This window comes from Myxocyprinus asiaticus, chromosome 45, assembly GCF_019703515.2.
Source record: "Myxocyprinus asiaticus isolate MX2 ecotype Aquarium Trade chromosome 45, UBuf_Myxa_2, whole genome shotgun sequence".
Taxonomy (NCBI): domain Eukaryota; kingdom Metazoa; phylum Chordata; class Actinopteri; order Cypriniformes; family Catostomidae; genus Myxocyprinus; species Myxocyprinus asiaticus.
Window position 1 is genome coordinate 9,079,832 of NC_059388.1, and position 26,714 is coordinate 9,106,545.

At 38.2% G+C, this 26,714-nt stretch overlaps 1 pseudogene; it reads left to right on the plus strand.

Annotated features, from left to right (window-relative positions):
- The window catches only part of LOC127434915 (thyrotropin-releasing hormone-degrading ectoenzyme-like), a 184,124-nt pseudogene that overhangs the window by 143,185 nt on the left and 14,225 nt on the right, over positions 1–26,714 (plus strand).

Here is a 26,714-nt window from a genome sequence, read left to right on the forward strand (position 1 = left end):
TAAAATAACGAAGACAGAGGTCATTGTATTTGGGAAGAAAGTCAAAATTTCCAAAGTGTAAACATACCGTGACTCCATGGGTCTAAAAGACAAAAAAACCAAGCCAGGAATCTTGTTGTCATTTTGGAGCTAGACCTTATTTCAATAGTCATATTAAAGCAATAATTAAATCAGCCTACTATCATCTCAAAAATATAGCGAGAATTAGATGTTTTGTATCCAGGAAAGACTTTCTTGAAAACTTGTTCATGCATTCAGCACCAGTAGGGTCGACTGCAGAAATGGACATCTCACCTGCCTTCCCAAAAAGACAATTAGACAGCTGCAGCTCATTTAGAATGCTGCTGCCTGGATTCTGACCCAAACCAAAAAAAAAAAAAAAAAAAAAAAAAAATTGAGCAAATCATTTCAGTCCTCATTTTGAATTGATTTAAAGTACTATTTTATAAATCACTCAATGGCCTAGGACCTTGCAGATATGCTTGTTAAATATATACCTAACAGATCTCTCAGGTCATTGGGATCAAGAAAGTTAGAAATACCAAGGGTTCACTCAAAACAAGGTGAAACAGCATTTAGTTATTATGCCACCTGCAGTTGGAACCAGGTTTCAGAAAACGCTAGATGTGCTCCAGCATTAGTCACATTCAAATCCAGAATGAAAACGCATCTGTTTAGCTGTGCATTTATATATCTATATATATATATATATATATATATATATATATATATATATATATATATATACACTATATTGCCAAAAGTATTCACTCACCCATCCAAATAATTGAATTCAGGTGTTCCAATCACTTCCATGGCCACAGGTGTATAAAATGAAGCACCTAGGCATGCAGACTGCTTCTACAAACATTTGTGAAAGTATGGGCCGCTCTCAGGAGCTCAGTGAATTCCAGCGTGGTACTGTGATAGGATGCCACCTGTGCAACAAGTCCAGTCGTGAAATTTCCTCGCTAATAAATATTCCACAGTCAACTGTCAGTGGTATTATAACAAAGTGGAAGCGATTGGGAATGACAGCAACTCAGCCACGAAGTGGTAGGCCACGTAAAATGACAGAGCGGGGTCAGCGGATGCTGAGGTGCATAGTGCGCAGAGGTCACCAACTTTCTGCAGAGTCAATCGCTACAGACCTCCAAAGTTCATGTAGCCTTCAGATTAGCTCAAGAACAGTGCGTAGAGAGCTTCATGGAATGGGTTTCCATGGCTGAGCAGCTGCATCCAAGCCATGCATCACCAAGTGCAATGCAAAGCGTCGGATGCAGTGGTGTAAAGCACGCCGCCACTGGACTCTAGAGCAGTGGAGACGCGTTCTCTGGAGTGACGAATCACGCTTCTCCATCTGGCAATCTGATGGACGAGTCTGGGTTTGGTGGTTGCCAGGAGAACGGTACTTGTCTGACTGCATTGTGCCAACTGTGAAGTTTGGTGGAGGAGGGATTATGGTGTGGGGTTGTTTTTCAGGAGCTGGGCTTGGCCCCTTAGTTCCAGTGAAAGGAACTCTGAATGCTTCAGCATACCAAGAGATTTTGGACAATTCCATGCTCCCAACTTTGTGGGAACAGTTTGGGGATGGCCCCTTCCTGTTCCAACATGACTGCACACCAGTGCACAAAGCAAGGTCCATAAAGACATGGATGAGTGAGTTTGGTGTGGAAGAACTTGACTGGCCTGCACAGAGTCCTGACCTCAACCCGATAGAGCACCTTTGGGATGAATTTGAGCGAAGACTGCGAGCCAGGCCTTCTCGTCCAACATCAGTGTCTGACCTCACAAATGCGTTTCTGGAAGAATGGTCAAAAAGTCCCATAAACACACTCCTAAACCTTGTGGAAAGCCTTCCCAGAATAGTTGAAGCTGTTATAGCTGCAAAGGGTGGGCCGACGTCATATTAAACCCTATGGATTAAGAATGGGATGTCACTTAAGTTCATATGCGTCTAAAGGCAGGTGAGCGAATACTTTTGGCAATATAGTGTATATAATTTAATTATTTTGTATTCTCATTTCTTGTTCTTAATTGGTCAATTGGTAATTGATTTTTATGTATCTTGTACAGCACTTTGAATTAACATTGTGGATGAAATGTGCAATATAAATAGACTTGCATTGCCTTTATTACTAGCTGGAGTCTCACACAGATACATTGCTGAATGTGAGAGGAGGGATAGAGAGAAAGATATAGTAGGGGAGGAAACATAGTGGACAGAGAGAACAGAGTCATTCCAAAAGCAATCTTCTCAGATATAGTTTCCTCTGAGGAGTTTTAATGTCACAGACTGCCAAGCTGTTATTAGTCCCTTCAGGAACAACTGCTCTCCTTCTAGTGCTCTCTGTTTAATACTCAAAACTCTCAAAATTCTGCTTAATGAAGGTAAGCCTGCAGAAATATTCAATAATTCGTAGCTAGGTGCTAAAATCTGACTGAATTAATTTTTGAAGTCTGAATTAGGATTTCAATTGAGCTATATCACACAAACAGGAGTGTTGTTGTACTGAAGATTATCATGGCTGTAATTCGGCTGCAGGCACATGGCCACAGGAAATGGGAGAGCTCTTCTTGACTACAGGCCTATGATACTCCTTAATACAGACTGTAAAATATATTTATTGTGGACTGTGATTTTTACACTCCCACCAAACTTATTGAAGAAGCTGTCAGATGCTGTGTCTTTTTCTGATCTGCTAGCATTAGCAGCAATGTTTATCGCACTGAAACGACAGACTCATCTGCCAGCGCTGTGCGGCTTGTGTTGAACTTCAGCAGTCATGTAGAGAATTGTGTTTTTATAGACAAGGGTGCCACATGGCCACAGCTGTTTTCTGAGCATGACAATTTAATTAACTGATGACAAATCCACAGGGAAAGATGAGCTTAGTGCTGTCACGCTGGGCTGAGAATTGAAACCTGTTTCCTCTGTGTTGTAGTGTGCCATATTTATTTAGCCTCTTTATTCACCAGGGCCTTATTTTCTAAAGAGAACTGGATAATTGAAACTGAACATGACTGAAGGCAAATAATTTTGTCCCTGAGTTTTTATTTCAGTCTTTTTTTTAATTTATTTATTTTTACTCAAATTGTTACTTGTGTTGTTTACTGCTAAGATTAATAAAACATCGAGCAGACATTAACAGGCTGCCTTATTCAGCCTCGGGGCTCAAATCTGTGGAGCTGTTTATTGACTATTGTGTACCTGAGACGTAAAATTGCAGACCTGCATATTAAAAATGTCATTCTTGTTAGTCACACTGTGTAAAATGTTGTGTTGATAAAGAGTATCCAGGTGGCTGTGGATACAGAATTGCCATTGCTGCATTTGTAATATTATCTAATTAAATGCCCCTGGAGATCATGGGAATTACTCACTCAATAACACTGACTCTTTATTGTTATTATGAATGAATGGATCAAGAGAGGGGAAAGAAGGGAGTGCATCCCAGTTCATACATGCATTATTGATATTATTGCATTATTGAAGATTATACATGCATTATTAATTGATGAAAGTATCGCTTGGATTAATTTAATTGTTTTTACATCTTCTGTAAAAAAAAAAAAAATAAATAAAAATAAACACATTTAAAGCAAAGGTATACTGTAATCTTCTCTGAAGTGTCAACTCTGCAGAGCTTTTGGTTAAACACAAAAGTTGTTAAGAAATATCCAGGTCATATTTCAAACGTTTTAATGTTTGCAACACATTATTGCGTTAAAAAATATCACTGTCAAAAAGCTTTTGCTGGGAATTTGCTGTAGTCCTGATGAACTAGAATGTTATGTAAGGTAAATCCAAATTTAGGTAATTAACAGTTGTTGTTAACAGCTCACAGTAATTACTGTAATCGATAGCGGCTTCTTCTGAATTTTCATAGAAATGCTGATCTATTTCTAAATTAATATCAGCATCACTCTGGCGGAGTAAGCTGGTGCCATTGAGACAGAAGAACATTTTGTTTGTGGCATTTGTGGAATATCATGAGACCTGACAACGAATATATCCTATTATACAAAAGCAAGAAAGAATTAATGAATTTTCCTCCGATTCAATAAATTTATGCAAACAGTGAGCTCTCTTTTGACTTGGAGTCTCAGTGATGGAGCCTCTTAATAGATCTATTAGAAATGTTCTGCTGAAGCTCTGTGTAAAAGTGCTACAATTATAGGCCAATTTAGAAGTCAATGACATATTCAGGAGGCTGTTAAGTTGCTCTTAGTATTCTCATGAGTTCAAAATGTATTTACATTTTAGAGATTTTCATTTTTCAGTCTCATCTTTATCTTCTTGACCTCGAATTCAAATATGTGCAGCCATCTCCTGCACCTGGGTCATTAATCTAACTTTATCTTTAACTGCTCTTAGCTCTCATGCACTCCTCTGCCGAAATTTTTTTTCTGTACAACATGTTCAGATATGTCCTATCTACAGTAACATTAGTGGTGGTTCTAGCTTGTATTGTGCCCTGGGTGAACCCACCATTAAGCACCCCCTTTAAGGATCCATTAATCCCTGAACTTCAAATATTAAAGGCAGTTTGAAGACTCCTGTTGTTTCTTTAGTTCAGTATATGAACAGCCTGTTTTAAGGCACAAGAACACCGTTCCTGTTCTTAATTAGACACAAACCTCATGTAACACTTTTTTTTTTTTTTTTTTTTTTAACACAGAATTATTTATTTACTTTGCTTGATATCTTAAAAAATGTTTGTGAAATGGTATGTTTTTTTTTTTGTTTTTGTTTTTTTGCTAATGTTAATGCATTGCAAATCAGTTTCTCAGGAAACTGCAAATGTGTTTCTCTGTTAAAACCCTCCTTGGGTAAAAGTAGGTGTCTGTGAGTAACTGTGATTAATGTCTCAATTAAATTTGTGTTTGGTGAGCCTTTCCTCAGAAATTTAATGAGTCAGTTTCCAAGACTGATCACTTCCCTTTTTACCTGACCTCTGATACTGAGTGCTTATGCACCCTGAATGAAATTATGATGAATGAAGGTTAATTTCATGCATTAGAAGCCAGAGGTAGGCCGAAAAACACAGCACAGCACAGGTGAGGAATGTAATGCAAGATAAATTACATTTTCTGAAAAATATGTGATTTGTGCATGCCTGGCACAACTCACCACTACAATGCTGGGGTGTTCTGGGTGGTTACGTACTGGTACAAGTCAAAAGAGCCCACCCCCAAGTATTTATGATATTGCTATCTCTATACTCTCAGAAAAAAGCTACTGTTTAAGGTATAAATGCATCACCCGGATGGTACCCCTGTTTTGGTTACATATTAAAATGTATATATACATTTAGTCATTTAACAGACAATTTTATCCAAAATGAAAAAGATATTTGTCATAAAAAGTCAACTATCTCTGCAGTATCATACTGCCAAGTTCCACGAGTTGCTAGAGTAGTATAGAAGCTATCGCAGAAGAAAGAGACAGACAAGCAAGGGTTTTTTATTTTATTTTATTTTAAGTAAGTGCCATTTAGTGTGGACTAGTTAAGTGCTTATGGAAGAAATGGGTTTTCAGCTGTTTCCTGAATGCTGAGATGGTTTTAGCAAATCGGGTGGAGGTTGGAAGCTCATTCCACCGCATGTGAAAGACTGCTGGGAATAATTGTGTTCTAGAAACACAGTGTCATTTGACCAGAGCACAAGATATATGTGAGATACATCATTCATGGTTTAATCTGTGCTGCTGTAAATGACAGTAAATGGGGTTTGACCTTTGTGGTTAGTGCTCCAGATCTGAAGTTGTATTATGGATTTATGCCAAGTGAACATGACTGCAGCTGTAAAGGAGAAGGTTTTTTATTGTCTTTCAGCACATTATGATTCACAACACAAAGCAGAATGCCTGCAGTTATTCTAAACAAATAATGATGAACAAAACATAATCAAATGTTAACAATCTGTCTACCAAAGGGGAATATGCATAAATATGCATGCAAATATATACATTACATTTGATGCCCTAAATCAACTGATTTACCATGTCTGTGTCAAAATGCCATTACAGTAATTTATTGCTTGCAACTGATTTCAGTGATCCTCTCTCTCTCTCTCTGTCTCTCTCTCTCTCTCTCACTCTCTCTCTCTCTCGTTGTTCTAGAGCAGGGTATCTTCCTCAAAATGTCCCCCTGCAGATAATCTTATACTTGTCTCAGGAGAGTGAGTTTGATTTCGCATCAGGTTCAGTGTTTGTTTAATCGGAGTGTGATCTCGCATCAATTCAGTATCTGTTTAGTGTGAGTGTGATCTCACATCAGTTCAGTAGCCCAGTTTCCATCCACTTTTCACACTATTTTGTTATCGACAAAGTGAAAATGCATAAAAAAAGTTTGGGAAATTTGCCGTCTTCTGCCTGTTTCCATTCAAATGTCCTTTTATCGATAAAAATGGTGTGCGTGATGACGTCATGCCTAAAAAACCACTTTGTCTCATACATTTTGGTATATCGCAAAAGAAATCTGCCCTACACAGAAATGTGTGTTTATCACTAATTGTGCACCTTTCACCTCCCAGATGTTCCTAATTTTTTCCTCCGAAGTTTTGGTAAAATGGGGAGAGTATTGAGACAATTCATTGAAATTAGACAGCTTACTGTCATTTTAATTTCACAAATAAAAGCAATCAGAAGACGGGATTGCAATCAAAAGGGAGCTGTTGCCCTTCTGATATTGGTCCTGATGTTGCTCCTATCGTAGGTTTCCACCGGTTCCAACCCGAAAGCGAATCATCATGGCCCTGTTCAAGCTGGCAACCTGCACCAAGTAGTGGGGAAACTTTCAGTCTTAGTATAAGGATCATCCATCGATGTGTATATGCTGTGTGCACAGCTATTAAAGAAAAACTGATGCGGTGTAATATCAGGGTTTACATATGATACATTCCTGATATTCAGTAGGCTATTTTGAACAACCATCTAATCTAAAGCATTGCCATCACAACTGCATTATGTCCCGCATATTTGTCCAGCAACTTTTAACGACCAACTGAACTTGATTGTCATCTAAAATTAATTTTAGCATCATAATGCAATTTACATTTTCTGAAGAAGCTCAGCAAATGCAATCTGAGGTAAAGAGGGTTAGATTTAAAATCTTTAAAAGTTTTTAAATGTTCAAAAGCTTGAGAGTCGTGTGGTGCCACGCGAGGGTCAGACGTGTGAATGGCGAGCTCTGCGCACTTTGAGAGTTTTAATACTTTTTGTGTCATAAACCGATGAGATTCGATACACCCTGATCCATAACTGTTCATGAAGACAGTATGTCAAAGAATTCAAAATCCTCGGGCTCTGGAGACATTAAAAGACACTTACGTGCTCAAGCTGAATGACAGGGCCACAGACCGGGCACTCAGTTTGGACGGTGTGGCGGGAGAGATTCAGCATCAACTGTCGAGCATGTCGGCAATTCTAGCGAAGGTCATTGCACACTTGGATGATCTTGCTGTAATACATTGATTGATCACTGCCATGGAGACTAAATTCTCTGACTTGGTTACAAGAATGGGATACGTCGAGAAATGGATCGATTATCTGGAGTTATCGGAGAGGGAATTAGCTGCTAATCCACTAGCAACCAAGACAGACTTGGAATTCCTGAGAACGAAGAAGGCAGAGATATGGTGAAATTCCTGGACGGGCTCTTTCTGAGTCTGCTCAACATAACAGGCCATAAGCTGGAAATCAAGCGAGCTCACAGGGTTCCGGCTTGGAGATCCGCGGAAGGAGATCAATTCTGGCCAAATTTCTGAGATCATCCGATAAACATCTTGTGTTACGCGAGGAGTAACGGAAGGCTTTCTTGGAAGAACCACAACATTTTCTTGTTCCCAGACTTTGAGAATTCGATGAGAGGAACATGATCGATTCAAGGAATGCAAGAAACTCGTACATCAGTGGAAGGTTGCTTTTGCACTGATGTTCCTGGACAAATTAAGAATAGATACTAAGGATGGCCGCAAAATATTTACATGCCCACAGCAAGCATTGTCCTTCATAAAGTCAAAGACTGAGTAAGTTATTGTGTGATGCTCTTGAGCCAAGTGGACCTGACTCACTGAACATTCACTTGACCGCCCGAGGAAACTGGGCACCTTCTTTGTTTCTTTATGTGTTGGTTCCGCCTAGCGGCAGGAGTTTGTTTTGTGGAATAACACTCCTTCGGGACAGTTTGTGGATGTATCTGCACGTTCTTTGTACTTATGCCTCCTATTGGATGGAATATTTCTTGCAAATCATTAGAGTGATTAGGGCATCTGTTCCACTCATGTAACGGCCGAATGTGCCCACTGAACATTCGTTTGACTGTTCGAGGAAACTGAACAGCCCTTTTGTTATGTGTTTTTTAATTTATATATATACACACACACACACACACACACACACACACACACACACACACACACACACACACTACCATTCAAAAGTTTTGAAACACTTACACATTCTTTATTATAATTTTTTTTTCTTCACATTTTAGAATAATAGTAAAGTCATCAAAACTATGGAATAAAATAAATGGAACTATGGGAATTATGTTGTGACTAAACAAAATCCAAAATAAATCAAAACTGTGTTATATTTTAGCATCTTCAAAGTAGTCACCCTTTGCCTAGAATTTGCAGACATGTACTCTTGACATTTTCTTAACCAATTTATTGAGGTATCACCCTGGGATGCTTTTTAAACAGTATTGAAGGAGTTCTCATCTATGTTGGGCACTTAATTGGCTGCTTTTATTTATTATTTAGTCCAAGTCATCAATTTAAAAAACTTTGTTTTTAAATTACATTTTTGTTTTATAATGAAATAAATTAATATGGTGGCACAAATATATTTTTGTCTACAAAACTAATTTCAAATATTTAAGCTATGCCTTCAGATCAAAAGATTTTTAAGATCATGAGAAACATTTCAGTCAAGTGTTTCAAAACTTTTGACCGGTAGTGTGTGTGTGTGTGTGTGTGTGTGTGTGTGTGTGTGTATGTGTATATATATATATATATATATATATATATATATATATATATATATATATATATATATATTGTGCTGGTTCCGCTAGAGGCTGGAGTTTGTTTTGTGGAGGAACACACCTTCAGGGCAGTTATATGGATGAATCTACACATTCTTTGTGTTTATCCCACATAATGGCTGGAGTTTGTTTTGTAGATTATCTTCTGTTATGTAATTCTGTTTTACAAATTTTGTATAGCAACACCGGACTTGAGCAATCCGACGACAATGTTGTCGCGGGGGCTCTCGTAGGCATACATAGACAGTTTGAGTTGTGCACAGTGTTAATGCTCACATTTTTCTTTTTTCTGTTTTTTTTTTTTTTTTTCTGGGGAAATTTCAGGGGTTGATTGTTGCACCAATGTTGGAATGTGGTCTTTATAATAATAATAATTTTATTTTTGACACACAATCTATTTTTTCCAATATGTCAAAATGGCAGATGTTAATATGAGTGGATCGCCTCTCTCCACGTGGAATTTGAATGGGTTGGGGCACCCCATAAAAAGAAGGAAGGTTATTTCTTTTCTGAAATGTAAGAAATATGATATAGTGTTTCTTCAAGAAACACATCTTTCCCAGCAGGAAGCTGAACATTTTGGGAAGATATGGGGTGGACATATTTTCTTTATTGCTGGCTCAAGTAAGAGCAGGGGAATCATTACATTGATAAGTAAACATCAACAATTAAAATGTCTCAAACAGATTAAAGATAAATTAGGAAGGGTCATTATTGTTTTAGCAGAAATTCAGGGGCAAAGTTTGATTTTGGCTAATATTTACATACCTAACGCTGATGATCAGGGCTGTTTTATAGATCTTGAAGGGATGTTACAAGCCACTGGCACCCATCATGATATAATATTGGGAGGAGACTTTAATTTATTGATGGACTCTGTCCTTGATCATAGTAAAGCAAAAGTGTGTAAGCCCCCTAGAGCAACATTGATGCTTCATAGGATGTATAAAAATCTTGATCTTACAGATATTTGGAGACTTTTGAACCCATCTGGTAGGGACAATACATTTTTGTCATCAGTCCATAAGATTTATTCTAGAATAGATTTTTTATTTATATATATATATATATATATATATATATATATATATATATATATATATATATATATATATATCTAAGTCCCTCATTTCATCTGTTGTTGATTGCTCAATTGGAAACATTTTAGTCTCAGATCATGCCCTGGTGAGTTTAGAGGTGTTATGAAGAAATATAAATCAAGTAGTTGGCGCTTTAATGTATCCCTATTGTAAAATCCTGAATTCCAACAAATGCTAAAGGCTGAAATCAGTGTCTATATGGAGACCAACTGGTCCTCAGTATCCTCTGTGGGTGTGGCTTGGGAGGCACTTAAGGTGGTTCTTAGGGGTCGGATCATACAGTATGCCTCATTCATCAAAAAATCCAAAGCACGGGAAATCGTGGAGTTGGAAGGGAATATTAAAAGTGCCAAGGCAGATTTGAAATGCCGAATCTCTTCTGATGGCCTCAGAGAATTGACCTGATTGAAACACAGATATAATACTATTCTGTCATGGAAGGTGGAGTTTTGGCTATTCAGGGCAAGACAGTCATATTTTGAGTTGGGGGACAAAGCAGGAAAGCTTTTGGCTAGATATATAAAGCAGAGAGAGTTTTTTTCTACCATTCCCTCAGTGAAATCTGCTGGTGGTGAAATATTTACCTCAGCCATTGATATTAACAGTGCTTTTAAAGAATTCTATCTTGATCTCTATAGTTCCACATCTTTGTCTACTGATGAAGACATTAGAAACTTTGTGGAACCATTAGAATTCCCTAAATTGATGAATGAGCAAAAAAATTATCTTGATTCTGAGATAACCTTGGAAGAGCTTGGCAAGGTAATTAAGGCCTTGCCTACAGGCAAGGCTCCGGGGCCAGATGGTTTTGCCACTGAATTTGTTAGATCTTATGCTACAGATTTGGCTCCACTAAAGAATGGAAAGCTTCCACTAACCATGACACAAGCCCGGATCAGTCTGATTCTTAAAAAGGACAAAGATCCAAGCGAGTGTAAGACTTACCTCCAATTTCCCTGATCCAGCTAGATGTAAAAATATTGTCAAAAATTTTGGTTAACCGATTAAGTAAAGTTATGACATCCCTATACATATAGATCAGGTGGGGTTTATTCGGGGCCGCATATTATGTGGTCAGTGGTGAATGATCAGACTCCGGTCACGGCCATCTCACTTGACAATGGAAAGGCATTTGATATGGTAGAATGGGATTATCTTTTAAAGATTTTGGAAATATACGGGTTCGGGAATACTTTTATTGGACGGATTAAGTTACTTTATAGACACCCGGTAGTGGTGGTACAAATGAATGGATTAATGTCAGATTATTTTACTCTGGATATTTTACTCTGGATAGACGGCAGGGTTGCCCTCTTTCCCCATTATTGTTCTGTCTTGTCCTGGAACCATTAGCATCTGCGATCAGAAGGGAAGATGATTTTCAAGGGTTGGTGGTGGGAGGTGTGGCACATATGCTTTTGCTTTACGCAGATTATATTTTACTCTTCATCTCTGACCCCATTAGATCTATGCCTTGCCTCCATAGAATTATTAATTCCTTTTCTAAATTCTCAGAATACAGAGTCAATTGGTCTAAATCCGAAGCTTTGGCTCTGACAGCGTACTGCCCAGTAACGGCTTTCCAGCTGGGTGTCTTCCAATGGCCCAAACAGGGCATTAAGTATTTGGGCATTTTATTCCCAGCAAGTTTGTCTGATTTAGTTAGAGTTAATTTTGACCCCTTAATAAAAAGGTTTTTGAGCAATGTGGGCAGGTGGGCTTCATTACATTTATCTATTATTGGGAAGGTTAATGTTATTAAAATGAATTGTATTCCAAAATTCAACTACCTGCTAAAATCTCTCCCTGTAGATGTCCCCCTCTCTTATTTCAAGCAATTTGATAGCATAGCGAAGTCCCTCATTTGGAATGGTAAGCATCCTAGATTGCATTTTAATAAGTTACATAGGCCGATTGACAAAGGTGGGCTAGGCCTACCCAAGATTTTGTTTTATTATTATGCATTCAGTCTCAGACATTTGGCTCATTGGTTGCTTCCACCTGAAAGAGCCCCTCCCTGGTTTGGTATTGAACAGGAAGTTCTTGCCCCTATTTTGCCATTGCAAAGCCTTTCTATTAAACTAATCTGAGAAGTTATCTCGCATTTGCACTCGGTATGGACAAAAGTGTCCAGAGTGTTTAATTCGGACATTTATTTAAATGTTGCCTCAAGCATATGGTTTAACCTTAAATTATGTATTAATAAGTCCCCTTTCTGCTGGTCAGAGTGGATTGGGAGGGGGGGGTTACTACACTCGGTGCCCTGTATGAGAGTGGAGTGTTGAGATCTTTTGAAAATTTGGTTCAACATTTTAGGATTCCCAGATCTCAGTTCTGTAGGTATTTACAGCTGCACCACCTGCTCTGTATTGTTTTTGGGAGCAGCACACACCCCCCTAAAGTGGAAGATACTCTGGGAGAGGTGATTACTGCTTTTGGAAAAGGTCATGAGGCATCAGTGTATTACTCCCTGCTAATTCAGAGTCTGGGGGACGGAGCTTCAACTTCTCTCAAGAGATTATGGGAGAAAGATTTAAATTTGGTATTGGAGGAGGGAGTGTGCGCTAGGATTCTAAAAAATGTCAAGTCTGCATTTAGAGATGCAAGGGTTCACCTTATGCAATTTAAGATTTTACATAAATTCTATTGGACCCCCTCTAGCTTGTATAGGCTTGGTCTTAAAGACACACCCACCTGCTGGTGATGCCAATCACAAGGTGGAGACACAACACATGTCTTTTGGGGGTGTGTTAAGATCCAAGAATTTTGGTTGAAGGTTCAGAGTTGTTTGTGTGACATTTTGGGCACTCAAATTTTACTTCGCCCCAGACTCTGTATTTTGGGCAATGGGGCGGTCATAAAAAAAAGTTTTATAAACATAAAAAATTGGGTTCTGACCAGTATCATGATTGGCAGACAAATTTGTATTTCCGGAGTGGTGTGCGGAGATGGGGAGATGGCAAGTAGAAGGCTGGGGTTTGGGGACTTGTTTGTTTGGAAATGGGGTAATTATTTAGCATTTTTGGGGATTCTCGGGGAGGGGATGGGGAGAGAGAAGTCCAGTTTAATTATGTACTCTATGTTTTTATATATATATATATATACACACACAGTTGTGTTCAAAAGTTAGCATACCCTGGCAGAAATTGTGAAATTGTGGCTTTGATATTGAAAATATGACTGATCATGCAAAAAAAACTGTCTTTTATTTAAGGATAGTGATCATATGAAGCCATTTATTATCACATAGTTGTTTGGCTTTTTTTTAAATCATAATGATAACAGAAATCACCCAAATGGCCCTGATCAAAAGTTTACATACCCTTGAATGTTTGGCCTTGTTACAGACACACAAGGTGACACACACAGGTTTAAATGGCAATTAAAGGTTAATTTCCCACATCTGTGGCTTTTTAAATTGCAATTAGTGTCTGTTTATAAATAGTCAATGAGTTTGTAAGGTCTCACGTGGATGCACTGAGCAGGCTAGAAACTGAGCCATGGGGAGCAGAAAAGAACTGTCAAAAGACCTGTGTAACAAGGTAATGGAACTTTATAAAGATGGACAAGGTTATAAAAATATATCCAAAGCCTTGAAAATGCCAGTCAGTACTGTTCAATCACTTATTAAGAAGTGGAAAATTCGGGGATCTCTTGATACCAAGCCAAGGTCAGGTAGACCAAGAAAGATTTCAGCCACAACTGAAAAACCCACAGATAACCTCAGGAGAAATACAGGCTGCTCTGGAAAAAGACGGTGTGATTGTTTCAAGGAGCACATTTTTTGAAAGTGAACTCTGCATTGGAAAAATAGTTCTGATAGTTTATAGTCTTGAAAAAAGTGTAGAACATTCTGAGAATGTCATTCAGCCGACTTTTTTCATTTACAGAACAGGGTAAGGCTAATTTAAGTTTGTGTAAATAAAAGGCACAGGCCTATATAGGTCTAAAAATATTATTTTTTCCCTTTGGTAATTAATTATTTTATTTAATGCTTTATTCATTTGGTAGGTTCATTTATTTAATTTAATATAGGGAATTTTTACGTCATTTTTTCAAAAGCAATCTAGACAATAATTTACTAGAACTGTGTTTCAAAAAAGCACACAGATGCTTTTCTCCTAGTATTGTGTATTTATTTTTAATTTAATACATCTTTGTGCACAGAAATGATATGTTTTGTTTGTATTATGGGCTAATTCCATGACTGCTGTCTATTATTTTGAATGGTGTGGAAAAGCAACTTTAATAAATTAATGGATGGCTACCATGATTAAATTTATCGCAAACAGTGGCCAATAATTTGTGCACTTGTCGATGTGCATGATTCAAGATATTTGTGTTGGCACTCCTGGAAGTGTCGTGTTTGCAGCATTGGATCTGTGCTATGCTGTTAAGATCAATCCATAATCACGTACAATCCTTGGCTTTCAAGGATGTATACCTTGTCGTCATGATTAACACAGACGATTGGGGTAAATTATGTCACGTGACACTACAGTTTTGCGTTAATGCCAATTTTCTCGACAAAAAGTGTTTCCAAACCAGTTTCTCACAACATTTGAAGTATCGACATAGAGTTTATGTGCTAGAGTTAAATGGAAAAATATTATGTCGACACTTTACAATTTTTTTGCCTTACCATCAGCTTTATTTTGATGCGCTAACATGTTTTCCGCAAAACATCCTTGGATGGAAACATAGTTAGTTTCTGCTGAGTCTGAATGTGATTGCATATCAGTTCAGTGTCTGTATAGTGTGAGTCTGATCTCATATCAGTCCAGTGTCTCTTTAGTGTGAGTCTGATCTCACATCAGTTTAGTGTCTGCTTAGTGTGAGTCTGACCTCACATCAGTTCAGTGTCTGTTTAACATAAGACTGATCTCACATCAGTTCAGTGTCTGTTTAACCCTTTAAAGCCTGATCCCAAAATTCCAAAAATTTCATTCTGTGCCAGAATATGATATTCATATCCAAATTCATATTATATTCATATAACATCACACATATATACCATATTGAAGAGAAGATCTAGGGCTTTCAAATGATACAAATATATGTATGATTATTTAAGGCTAATCGTCCTTTATCAATATGATTTCACACAGCAATTTTTACAAAAATCTTCTCTGGCCGCCATACTTCATCAGACAACTGCATTTTCAACCATTTTAGAGGGAAACTTAGAGTGTATGAAATATACATAATTTTGTGGGCAATGTAGAATAGCAGATTAGAAATATAATCTATTGTTTAAAAGTTATGACCATTCTAGTGATTAGTGGGAAAACGGAATAAAACAAACATTTAGAATGTTAAGATACATTTCACATGACCACTCCTCAAATACTCCTTTTGAGCACCTGCAATAATAAATTGAGATTGCATCTGAAATTGAAGGACACAAACACTGAAATATACATTTTATGTGTTCAATAAAACACACACTTTATTTAATTTGAACATTAGAATTACACACAAATTACACAGCAAAACATACAAAATCAAACTTTCGAACTATCTACAGTAAATACATTTTTAATAAAGAGGGCAGGAACAGAATATATATATAAATTCATAAATATTCAACAACTGCAATACCTGTGGAGAGAAGAGAGGGAGAAAAGAGGGGAGGGGGAGGACGACAACACCAGTAAACACAGCCCAACCTAGGCCTCTTCACAAAACTGGTCACACTCAGCTGAGTGCCAAGACTGAAAACAGTTCCTATCGCGAACCAAGCAAAGTCTTTGCCACTACATTCTGGCATGCAACAAGCTACTTTAGTTTTATTTTCAGTCCTACTTTTCCAATAGCATAGCCAACATCTCTTAGAGGACTCTTCAAATTTAGGGACATGGGCTGTGTGGAGTGATGATGAAGGAGGGACTACAGGCTTTAGTGTATGCAAAGGGAAACTTGCATGAATATCGATACCTCCCAGCTGACGAGCCAGGTTTTCTCTGAAATCTATCAGGGTTAAATTCACCAGTCTATGCTCATCCATCCGTACCGGAGCCTGCAAGCTATAAACTAACTTAGATGTAAACCAAAACAATGAACTAAGTCCCCGGTTAATGACATAGTGACATTTGATTGGTCAACAACAAATACTTATTATTCTATGGAATTAACTTGTATAACTTTAACTAAAACATAACCCATAACAATACGACACGCATCATTATACCTACTTCTTTCAGCTGTAACCTGGAATCATGCAAGTGGATTAATCACTCAACTTTGTGCCTCAACAATCTATTTAGAAGCTTCGGACAACAAAAACTGGACTGCTAAACAGTGGCAGTACCTGCGAGTACTCCATTGCTCATAAATTATGACTGACGTATATTTTTTTTTTCTTCCTGACTTTTGTTTTTTGGGACTGAATTGTTTGAATTTTTCTACATAATTGTGAATATATTTTTTCTTTGTTGAAACTGTAAAGGAACTGAACTTTTGTTGAAATTGTATGTATTTTGGGACATTTATTATATATTTTGGGACATTTAATGAACTGAAGAATATTATTTTGTGAACCTTTTATGGAGAAAATACACAGAGTGAAATTTATTTTCTTGAGTCTGATGGTTGTTTATGTTTGAAAAGAGAGTGGGTATAAGCGTGACTTATCTTTCTAACAAGTCAAAAGGTTAATGTTATTTCTTGGATGAATTTGTGTATGCATGAAACCTTTGTAAGTTTTCTTATGGTAAAGACTTGACTAACCATACGAAACAACTTAAAAACAAAACTTAAATAACAGTAAACCTGTCTGGCACCCCAGCAACGAAAGAAAACAATTGCCTTCATTGTAAGAAAACGTTACACAGTGTCAGTTGAGAGCGAGTATGATCACACATCAGTTCAGTGTCTGTTTAGCGTAAGTCTGATCTCACATCAGTTCAGTGTCTGTTTATGTGTATGTGTCTGTTCAGCATGAGTGTTATATCTAGCAGCACAGCTGGCACACACCACAGCCAGATCAGATTCTAAGAATTCCTCTGATCCTCATCCAACAGCCCAAACCCCCAGACACAATTGCTGTTTGGAAACTTGTATGCACACACAAATACATACAAACATATACAAACACACACACCCTCAGTTCAGATGAGTCATATCATTTCCTCCTCTGTAATGGATGGCTCTTTAGTGTCAGGAGTTAATGGCTGATGATTTTGATAGCATCTTTTTCTCTCTCTCTCTCTCTCTCTCTCTCTCTTAGTAATGTGTTAACTGCGTCAGATGTTTAGAATGTAAAGACAGCTCTGCTGAAAAGACCAGCCTTACTGGTCACCAGCTTATGGTATGTGGAATGCTGGTGTGCTGGTGACCCCACCAGGCTTTTACTAGCTTAACCAGCTTAATAAGAAATACCATACTGGTTGACCATCTTAACCAGCTAGGTTCTGCTGGTGAGAGGCATGACTATGCTGGTCCACTTGCTAGACCAGTGCCAAAACAGCACTAATCAGCATAAACCAGCCTAGACCAGCATGGGAACTGCATGCTGGTTAAGGTGGTCTTTTCAGCAGGGAGGAAACAGCTCGAGCTGGTTAGTAAGTTGACTTCAATTTATGTGACCAGGTGTCACATTGTCTGTCCAAGTCCTTTTGTGTGTGTGTTTGTGTGTGTGTGTGTGTGTGTGTGTGTGTGTGTGTGTGTTTGACAAGCATAGTGTAGGTCTTTTGCCTCAAGCAGCATCACTAATTGTCCAGATGAGGTTAATCTATTAGCAAAACAGCAACGCATCACTCAATGGCTATAATAATAGCTGGATAAACACTCAACACCTGACTGGCCGTACCACCCACAAGGATGTAGAAAACAGTGTTATTAGTGTGTGCATATGTGCTTTTAACTGAACTCTATAATTGCGACCTAGCAGGTCTAATTAGAATCATTTAAATGATTTAAATCTGTGCCTCTTAAAAGTGCCAAATTCTACAAATTTGAAGCATTTTTTGAACACGAAATTCAAATGTTATGTTAGTTACCTTTCAAGTCAATCACTTCGATGCTGCATCAGTAGCTGATGATGTGGGAGCTCCTCTAAGGGGCATTGACCTTGAAGCCCTATATCATCAGACCAATTTGATTGGCTGGTGGTGGTTGGTGCTCTACCCCATGCACGTCGTGGGCATGTAAACCAGAGAACAGCCCCACACCATCAGCATTTTCCTCTTTCAGGTTGTGTAGAAATATATTGTGCTCTGGAATCCTTAAACAATGCATTGCTGTTCTAATCTGCACCTGGTCAGAGAGTAGAACTCTCAAGCAAAAAGTGTATCCATCCTTAAAACACTTCTGTGTTAGCAAGTGCTTCTACAAACTTCTATTCATCTCTAGACTATAACATGACATTCTCTCCTCCCACCCAGGACAAACGTTTCACGCAGGTGAAATCAATCCATCATTTAAATTTTACAGACAAGTCATCTCTACTTTTGCCTGATTCATTGGATTACAAACTCTTAACAAGCTTGACCATAGAATCTAATTGCTGAATGACTTTAAAGTGTTTCAACAATCTGTCATAAACTTGCTCTCCACTCAAGCTTAAAGTAACAGGTTGAAATCAGGGCCGGATGATTCATTTTGTTTCATCCTCACAATATTTCAATTTTGCTGTAGAATTTATTACAAGATATCAATATAAATAAGTTGTATTTATTCATCACACTACTGCAAAATGGTGCCCATATAGTATCTATTAAATTCCATTATTAGGCACAAACTTCAAATGATTTTGTACATCCTCATCAAAACAAGTCATATTGGAGGACAATCTACAAAGCTCCAAACCATACGCGTAAGTTAAATAAATATCAGACTACGGTATTCATCTTGGTACTTAGTTTCAGGTGCCTTGCAATTTAATGACAAATCACAACTTTATAGATGTTGTACATATGTGCAAGCATGTACATCCTGACATCATTTTACAAATGTTCCAGAAATTTAATCTAGCAAACAATTAAGTTTAAGGTGTCTGCAGACGCTACGTTTAATTATGTCTCCCTCAACAAGCGTCTGTGCAAGCATGTTCGCAGGTGTCTTGCAACACCTAATCGTGAAAAAACTAAAAACAAACTAAAAGTTAGAAAAAACGTTCATAGAAGTGCTTTTACAGGGGATCCCCTATCATGGAAATTCTCCACCTGGAATTCACACGAGTGAGTGGTGTTCCAAACACACAGGACACAGTGCAGTCTTTTCTCAGCTTTATTTGTTCTCACGGCCGGGGAAGAAGCTTCAGTGTCTTCCAACACCCTTACACTTGTGTCAGGCTTACAGTATATTGGATGTGCTTACATAAGCTGGAAAGTTTATTTCCTTATTTTTTGAGTAAACAAGTTCTTAGAATAGATAATTTCACAATACCACTCCTCCCCTGAGATCTGACCACAGCAGAATTTTTGTTGAAAACAGGAAGTGAGGCATTATCTTTTTACTTAAAGGCAGATGGGTGACTTGAAAAACAGGATGGACACTCGAAAAACAGGATGGACATCAGCACCAACTTACCATCAGCACAATGTACAGCTCCTCTTATACTGCAGTTTCTAGAGCAAGTTCACAGCATGAATCATAACATTTTTTAATGCACATAACTATCATAATTTCTTTCACACTTTCCCCCTTTGATTAATTTTGTTAATCACAATCAGATAGCATTCGCTGTTTTTTTGCTAACATATTTCGAGCAAACATGGGGCTTTGGTTCATATTATATCATCATGAGTAAATAAAATCTCACACTCCTTCATGCATGCCTCATGTCTAACAAGCAGTTCGCCCTAACATTCTTCACCAGGGTAGATACACTGGACTCCTAATGATATTCCAGCCCCTAACCCCTGAGCTGGCTTCCCGCAATGAGCAATCAGCATAGCATAACTCTTTTAAGTTATACACCATTCTCACTCCATTCCTCTGTGAATGGCAGTTGCCATTCTTTTTCCTTTCCATCCTTAATCCTTAATGTTCACCTGTTGGTGTTGTATCAGAGAAAATTGTCCAGTTACTATTCTTCCTAGTCATCAATGTATCGTCGCTCTCGCACAGGCTAGGGCACATGGCAGAAACACAGGACAAGGCCCAACACCACAATCATTGGCAGGAAGACCAGCGCTATAAGTGGGCCCCAAGGCCAAAAGTTTTCTATTAGCCTTTTATTAAAGCTAAACCCTGCAGATTCAGATGGGCCAAATGCATCCTTAATTTTCTCTAGGGCTGTTATCACATTAGTGATATTATCCGAATTGTCTGGTATCAGCGTTAAACATGCATCTCCTTTGAGGTTCAGTGTTACACACAATCCTCCATTTCTGGCCATAAGGTAAACTAATGCCATTTCAGGCTTGAGCAGTGTGTGTCAATGGGACTTATCGTTGTCTTCCAGAAAGCGGAATTCATTTATAGTTTCATTAGCGAATACTGCCATAGTGTAGGTGATATTGTCTATGTGGTCCGCAAGGAATATTACTCCATACCACAGAAAAATCCCTAATCGCCATTTTTCTCCTAAAGATATTCGCCAATGGAACGACTCTATTTTTCAAATTGGGCCATGGCTCACTTTAACCAGAGGTGGGTAGAGTAGCCAAAAACTGTTCTCAAGTAAAAGTACAATTACTTACAAAAAAATTACTCAAGTAGAAGTAAAAGTACTAACATAAATAATTACTTGAGTAAGAGTAAGAAAGTATCCAATTAAAAGAGTACTCAAGTAGTGAGTAACTCGTTACTTTCACAAATGACATAATAGATGTTTACTCCCCTATATTCCATAACATAATACACACTGAACATGTACTACAGAATTATTATTATTATTATTATTAATGAAAATTCTGTCATCATTCACCATCATATTGTTCCAAACCCATATGATTTTCTTTCTTCCATGCAACACAATAAGGAGATATTAGATAGAATGTTTGCCTGAGTCACTATTTACTTGCTGTAGCAAATTAGCTTAAAAAGGGAATTATTTATAATTAATTATAACTGGTTATAATTAATAATAAATATTTAGATTAGATCTTAGAATTAACTGTAGCAGAATCGATATTACAATTATTTGATCTGTCCGTCCACCGAGCAGACAATATAATTATTTATCAATTCTAGGAAGATTACTTTCCTGGCCAAGGAACAATAGCCTTCCTACTTATACAGTGCTAGCAGTAGTTTAGCATGTAGCAAGGAGCAACATTCAGTGACTTTGAATTGTGAGCGGAACACAGAGACAATCAATTGTGAATATAAGGGATTTAATAAATGAAACTATAACTAACATACAAACAAACTAAGCAAAACATACATATATAGAAGAAGGAAAGTAAGGAAAGGAGAGAGAGAGCAAAGAATGGCAGTATTTCACATCAATTAACCACAACCTAAATGAGAATCATCAGAGGCACAATTCACCTTAAAAGGGGTTCAAACTTAAACCCGCATCTAATCAGTTGTAAATGGTTACTTGCATTGGTTTGTTGCTGAATAAGAGTCTTGATGTGGTAGACGAGGTTCTCGACGATTTCTTTAGGAGTGAGTTGAAGAAGTCCACAGCAAATCCACAAAGTTACTTGAAGGTAAACACTGCCAGAAGGTTAAACTCAAGAGGAGAGTTTTTGGAGTGTGTTGGTCTCAAGAAGAAGAGTTTTGAGCGATGATTAGTCTGCGTTCTGGAGTTTTAATAGTTCATTGCCGCACCCATTTTGTGGGTTGAGTGGCCAATCAGAGGCATGCATTTTGAGCGGGAGAGACATCCTTTGTCTCCGTTTATGGCCCATTCACATTTTATTGCTGATCTGGACCGCTAGTGCAGCTTTTAATTCAAAACATAGTAAGAATTGTTCGATGCATTTCACGATCACATGGTGTACATTATTGTGTGAGAAATAAAGAGAAGATCATTTTGATACCAAGAAGGTAACCTCCAGACGATATTAAAGCAGAGATACACTCATACACTTGAATATAGGCATTTAACGTCTAACTAATACAAGTAAAGGGTTTTAACTAAGTTAATATAATAGGGGAATATACATACGACACATGCATATAGCAGATACATTTATAACTGCTTACTATGGCCTAAATAGAGAAAATGTCTTTAGGTGTGTGTGTGACGTGTATTGGAATTACTGGAGACAGACAACTGCTCTGGTGCCTGGCACGGGGGTCACCCCCCTTTCTGTGGAATGTGTTTGAAGCTTGATGGAGACACTCCAGAGGCGACCTGTTTTAGCATCCTTTTGATAGTGATAAAGACCATCTGCAATTTAGCACCCATATAAATGTAAACGCGGAGGCTAGGTCAGTAATTTATATGCAAATGTCAAAAGGCTAAAAGGGTTTTTTTTTTAAACAAAGTGTACTTAGCCATCACTGATCTTACACAGACGTTACACTTGCAGTGAATGTTTTTTTTTCTTTTTTTTCCTGTATATTTTGAAAGTGAATGGTGAATGAGAATGTCAGTCCCTAACTGTCAGAATGTCAGTCTAACATATTTTGTGTTCCACATAATACAAAGCATCACACTGGTTTGGAACAACATGAGGGTAGAGAAATGATGACAGAATATTAAATTATAGCTATCACTTTAATGAGATAGTTTACCCAAAAATGTAAATTATCTCATCATTTACTCACTCTCATGCCATCCCAGATATGTATGACTTCCTTTCTTCTGCAGAACACAAATTAAGATTTTTTAAAAGAATATTTTAGCTCTGTAGGCCAAAATTTTGATGCTCCAAAAAGCAAATAAAGGCAGCATAAAAGTAATCCATAGGACTCCAGTGGTTAAATCCATGTCTTCAGAAGTGATATGATAGGTGTGGGTGAGAAACAGATCAATATTTGTCATTTTTTGCTAGAAAGCAGGGGGCGATATGCAGAGAAGAATGTGAATCACCAAAAACACAAGAAGAAGAATGCAAAGGTGATTTGTTTCTCTGTTTCTCATCCACACCTATCACATCACTTCTGACGATACTGATTTAACCACTGGAATCATATGGATTACGTTTATGCTGACTTATGTGATTTTGTTTAGCTTTAAAATGTTGCCACACATTCACTTGCATTAGAAGTTAGCGCCAAAACTTACCTCAGCGTTCTGCCTTAAGTTGGAGCTGTGATTTTAATCTTGAAATATGGGAGGCCAGCAGCCACTGAATCTAATTTGGAGAAAAAATATGCTACTGGTCTAAGTTTCCCACCATGTTCTTGCAGGAGGACGGATGTCATGAATCCCCCTTTGCATACAGTCTAAGTGAAAGGCTTATTTGGATCGGATAGAGCCAGTGTAGGTGCTGCAGTCAGAGCTTGCTTAAGTGTCGCAAAACTACTGCGTCCTTCATCCGTCCATGTCAGTTTGTCATTCAGTCGTAGAACATGGTCATGTGTCATGCTCTGCAGAGATTGTTCTATCTGTGCATAATCAGAGATCCACTGTCTACAGTAGCCTGTCATGCCCAGTAATGCCATCATTTGTTTTTTTAGTAATTTGTTTCATATTTTTAGGATGGCTTGTATTCTGTCATCTGAAAGCTGCTTAACATGTTTAGAAATAAAATGGCCAAGGAAGGTTACTTCCTGTTAAACTGCAATTTAGAGAGACTGGATTTACGGCCTTGTGCTGCTAAATATTGTAGCAGTCTCACAGGCCTGTTCATTTTTGAAGCAAAGCTGCAAATCATCAGCATACTGAATTAGTGTGCTTCTGCGTGGCTGGTCAAATCCCTCTAAAATCTCATGTAGGGCCACAAAAAAAGATATTGCAAATCAGGATGCACTGGAATGCTGAAAAATGCATTGGCCAAATCTGCTACAGAAAACGTACTATCACCAGATACCTGAGTTAAGATATGGGGATCTGGGACTTGTGCATAAACTGCATCATTTACTGCTTTCAGATCTTGGACAAACCTCCAAGCTCTGGACTGCCCTCCATCTGAGAGACAGAAGAACATTGACCAAGTACCAAGTCTCACTACAGGAGACTACTGCAACAGCATGTTCGGAATCCCTATACCAGGGATATAACTATAGCGACAAGGTTTAGCTCTGGTGAGCAAACCTTCTATTCAAGTTTCGTGCATCTGCGTGTTCCAAATGATGAATCTTGCACCGACATAAGGGCTGTATATCTGCATGTCCCAGATTGCAAGAACCCTCTCTGTGCTTCCAGGAGATCAGTATTCCTCAGCTCCTTCATGTCCAAGGCTGCTAAAATGGAATCCAGCTCTTTCCCCTCTGTAATGTGGCCCTGAGCCCCAGTGGAAGATGTCGCCATCACTGAATTCATCGATCGATCAAGGAGAACTCTTTTGAAATATTTTTTTTTTATCCCCTTTCCTCCCAATTTGGAATGCCCAATTCCCACTACTTAGTAGGTCCTCATAGCAGCGTGGTTACTCACCTCAGTCCGGGTGGAGGAGGACAAGTCTCATTTGCCTCCACTTCTGAGACAGTCAAACCACGCACCTTATCACGTGCATGACACTGCGGAGACTCACAGCACAGCATATAGAGGCTCATGCTACTCTCTGCTATCCACGCACAACTTTCCGCACGCCCCATTGAGAGCAAGAACCCCTAATTGTTACCACGAGGAGGTTAACCATTGTGACTCTTCCCTCCCTAGCAACCGGGCCAATTTGGTTGCTTAGGAGACCTGGCTGGAATCACTCAGCACGCCCTGGATTCGAACTCGTGACTCCAGGGGTGGTAATCAGTGTCAATACTTGCTGAGCTACCCAGGCCCTTTTCCAGAAACCTTGGCATTAGTGTATACTATCAGTTTATGATTTTCCAATGTTCTTGAGATTGCATAACCATGTGTATCAAATGTCTATTTTTTAAATGGAAATAACAGAGAAACAACAATTTGTCTTTCCATAAGATAATAGTCATACTTTACCATTGCTACATCCAGTTCAACCATTTACATCTTTCCATCCTATGCATTTTATTTACCTGTTCAGTTATATTATTCTTTTAGCATATTAGCACCATTTTGTATTTTTTACTAGCCATTTTGTATCTTTTTGTAAATAAAACTAATTTTATTACAGCTGTGTGTTCCTTGTGTTGATGATACAGAAGAGTTCTAAAGGTAGGCCAAATTTGACAAATCCTTCAGATTAATCAGATGACCAACTCCAATTTACATATTTCTAATTTATTGAATGGTACATTTGGATCATTCTTTTACAGTTAAGGTGAAACTCCTTAACTGGTGCCCCAAGAATGGAGGGAGGGGCTGTCTGATAATTAATAAACACACACACATACACACCTTAAGTGACGTGTGATCAAAACTCACCTCCTACTTTGGTGTCTTGTGTGAGGTCCAGTTCATTTCAATTGGTGCCAGTGTGATTCTCACTACAGCAACTTTAATCATTTCATTTGAATGCAGCACGGGCTCTCCCATTTGAATTGCAGTGAGTGCTCTTCCGTTCGAATGCAGGGGGACCCCCATTCGATTGCAGGCTGGACTTACCCGTTCGAATTGCCATGCGAACCTTACGTCAGTAGGATGCATGTTTTGTGTCATTCTGTGTTATCCAAATGTCATGGTGCCGGTTCCCTAAATGAAATGTTTTGAATTCACCTAGCCTTCTTTTCTCCACCAGTCAGAAACAAGACATCACCTTCACAGGTACGGCAATTTCAGTCTATACGCTCCAATTGGATTTGATATAATGTTATATGCTACGGGTGGTTCAGTTCAGTTTTTCTACATCAAAACTCCCAGAGGCTCTGATGGCTCATTCAGAATCAGCAGGTCTTTATTGCACTCTGTTTAAGCAAATAAAAAGTTCAGTGACTGTAATGCTGTGGCTCCTGCAGGGGTTTAATGTTATTTCTTCTTGTAGGAATATTACATGCATCACTTCATAACTCTCTTTAGATGGCTAAGAGCTTGCTTCTCTCTATTGTACCTCTACTGTAGACTTATTATTTTCTGAACTGTTACCAGATTATATCACAGGTTCATAGATCTCTGATTTATGACCTGTATATCTGAGGCATACTGTGTGACTATATATTACACTGTGCTTCTTAGCAGGGCTGTAACCACAATATACACTGTATCCCAACCAATAATCAGATATGGCCAGAGTGCCCCCCGCCCCCCGCCAATAATTTATATCCTTGTTGCTGTTCTGCTGCAGTCCATTATGCACCGCTGTCTAATTGTAATTAAGTTGTTGCAGGAATAACACGTTTAGTTTTTTTTAAAGTGTAATTTTTTAGTGTGTTCTGTAGTCTAACAATGCTTGTCAATATCATTTGAAATAGCCTATGAAATGATGAAGGCGGGACTCAAGTTTAAGAAGCTAAGCGGCAACCTAGTGGATTATTTATATTCCAGCACCATGCATCAGTAAGCAGTTCAGGTTAAGAGTGTTAGTGTCATGTAAAATGTAAGTATCTAACTAAACATGCAATGTTTGCCCACTGTTTTATGATTGAAGTGGTGTACCGACTGACAGTAATTTCCAAGTGTGCAGACTATATTCATCATTTG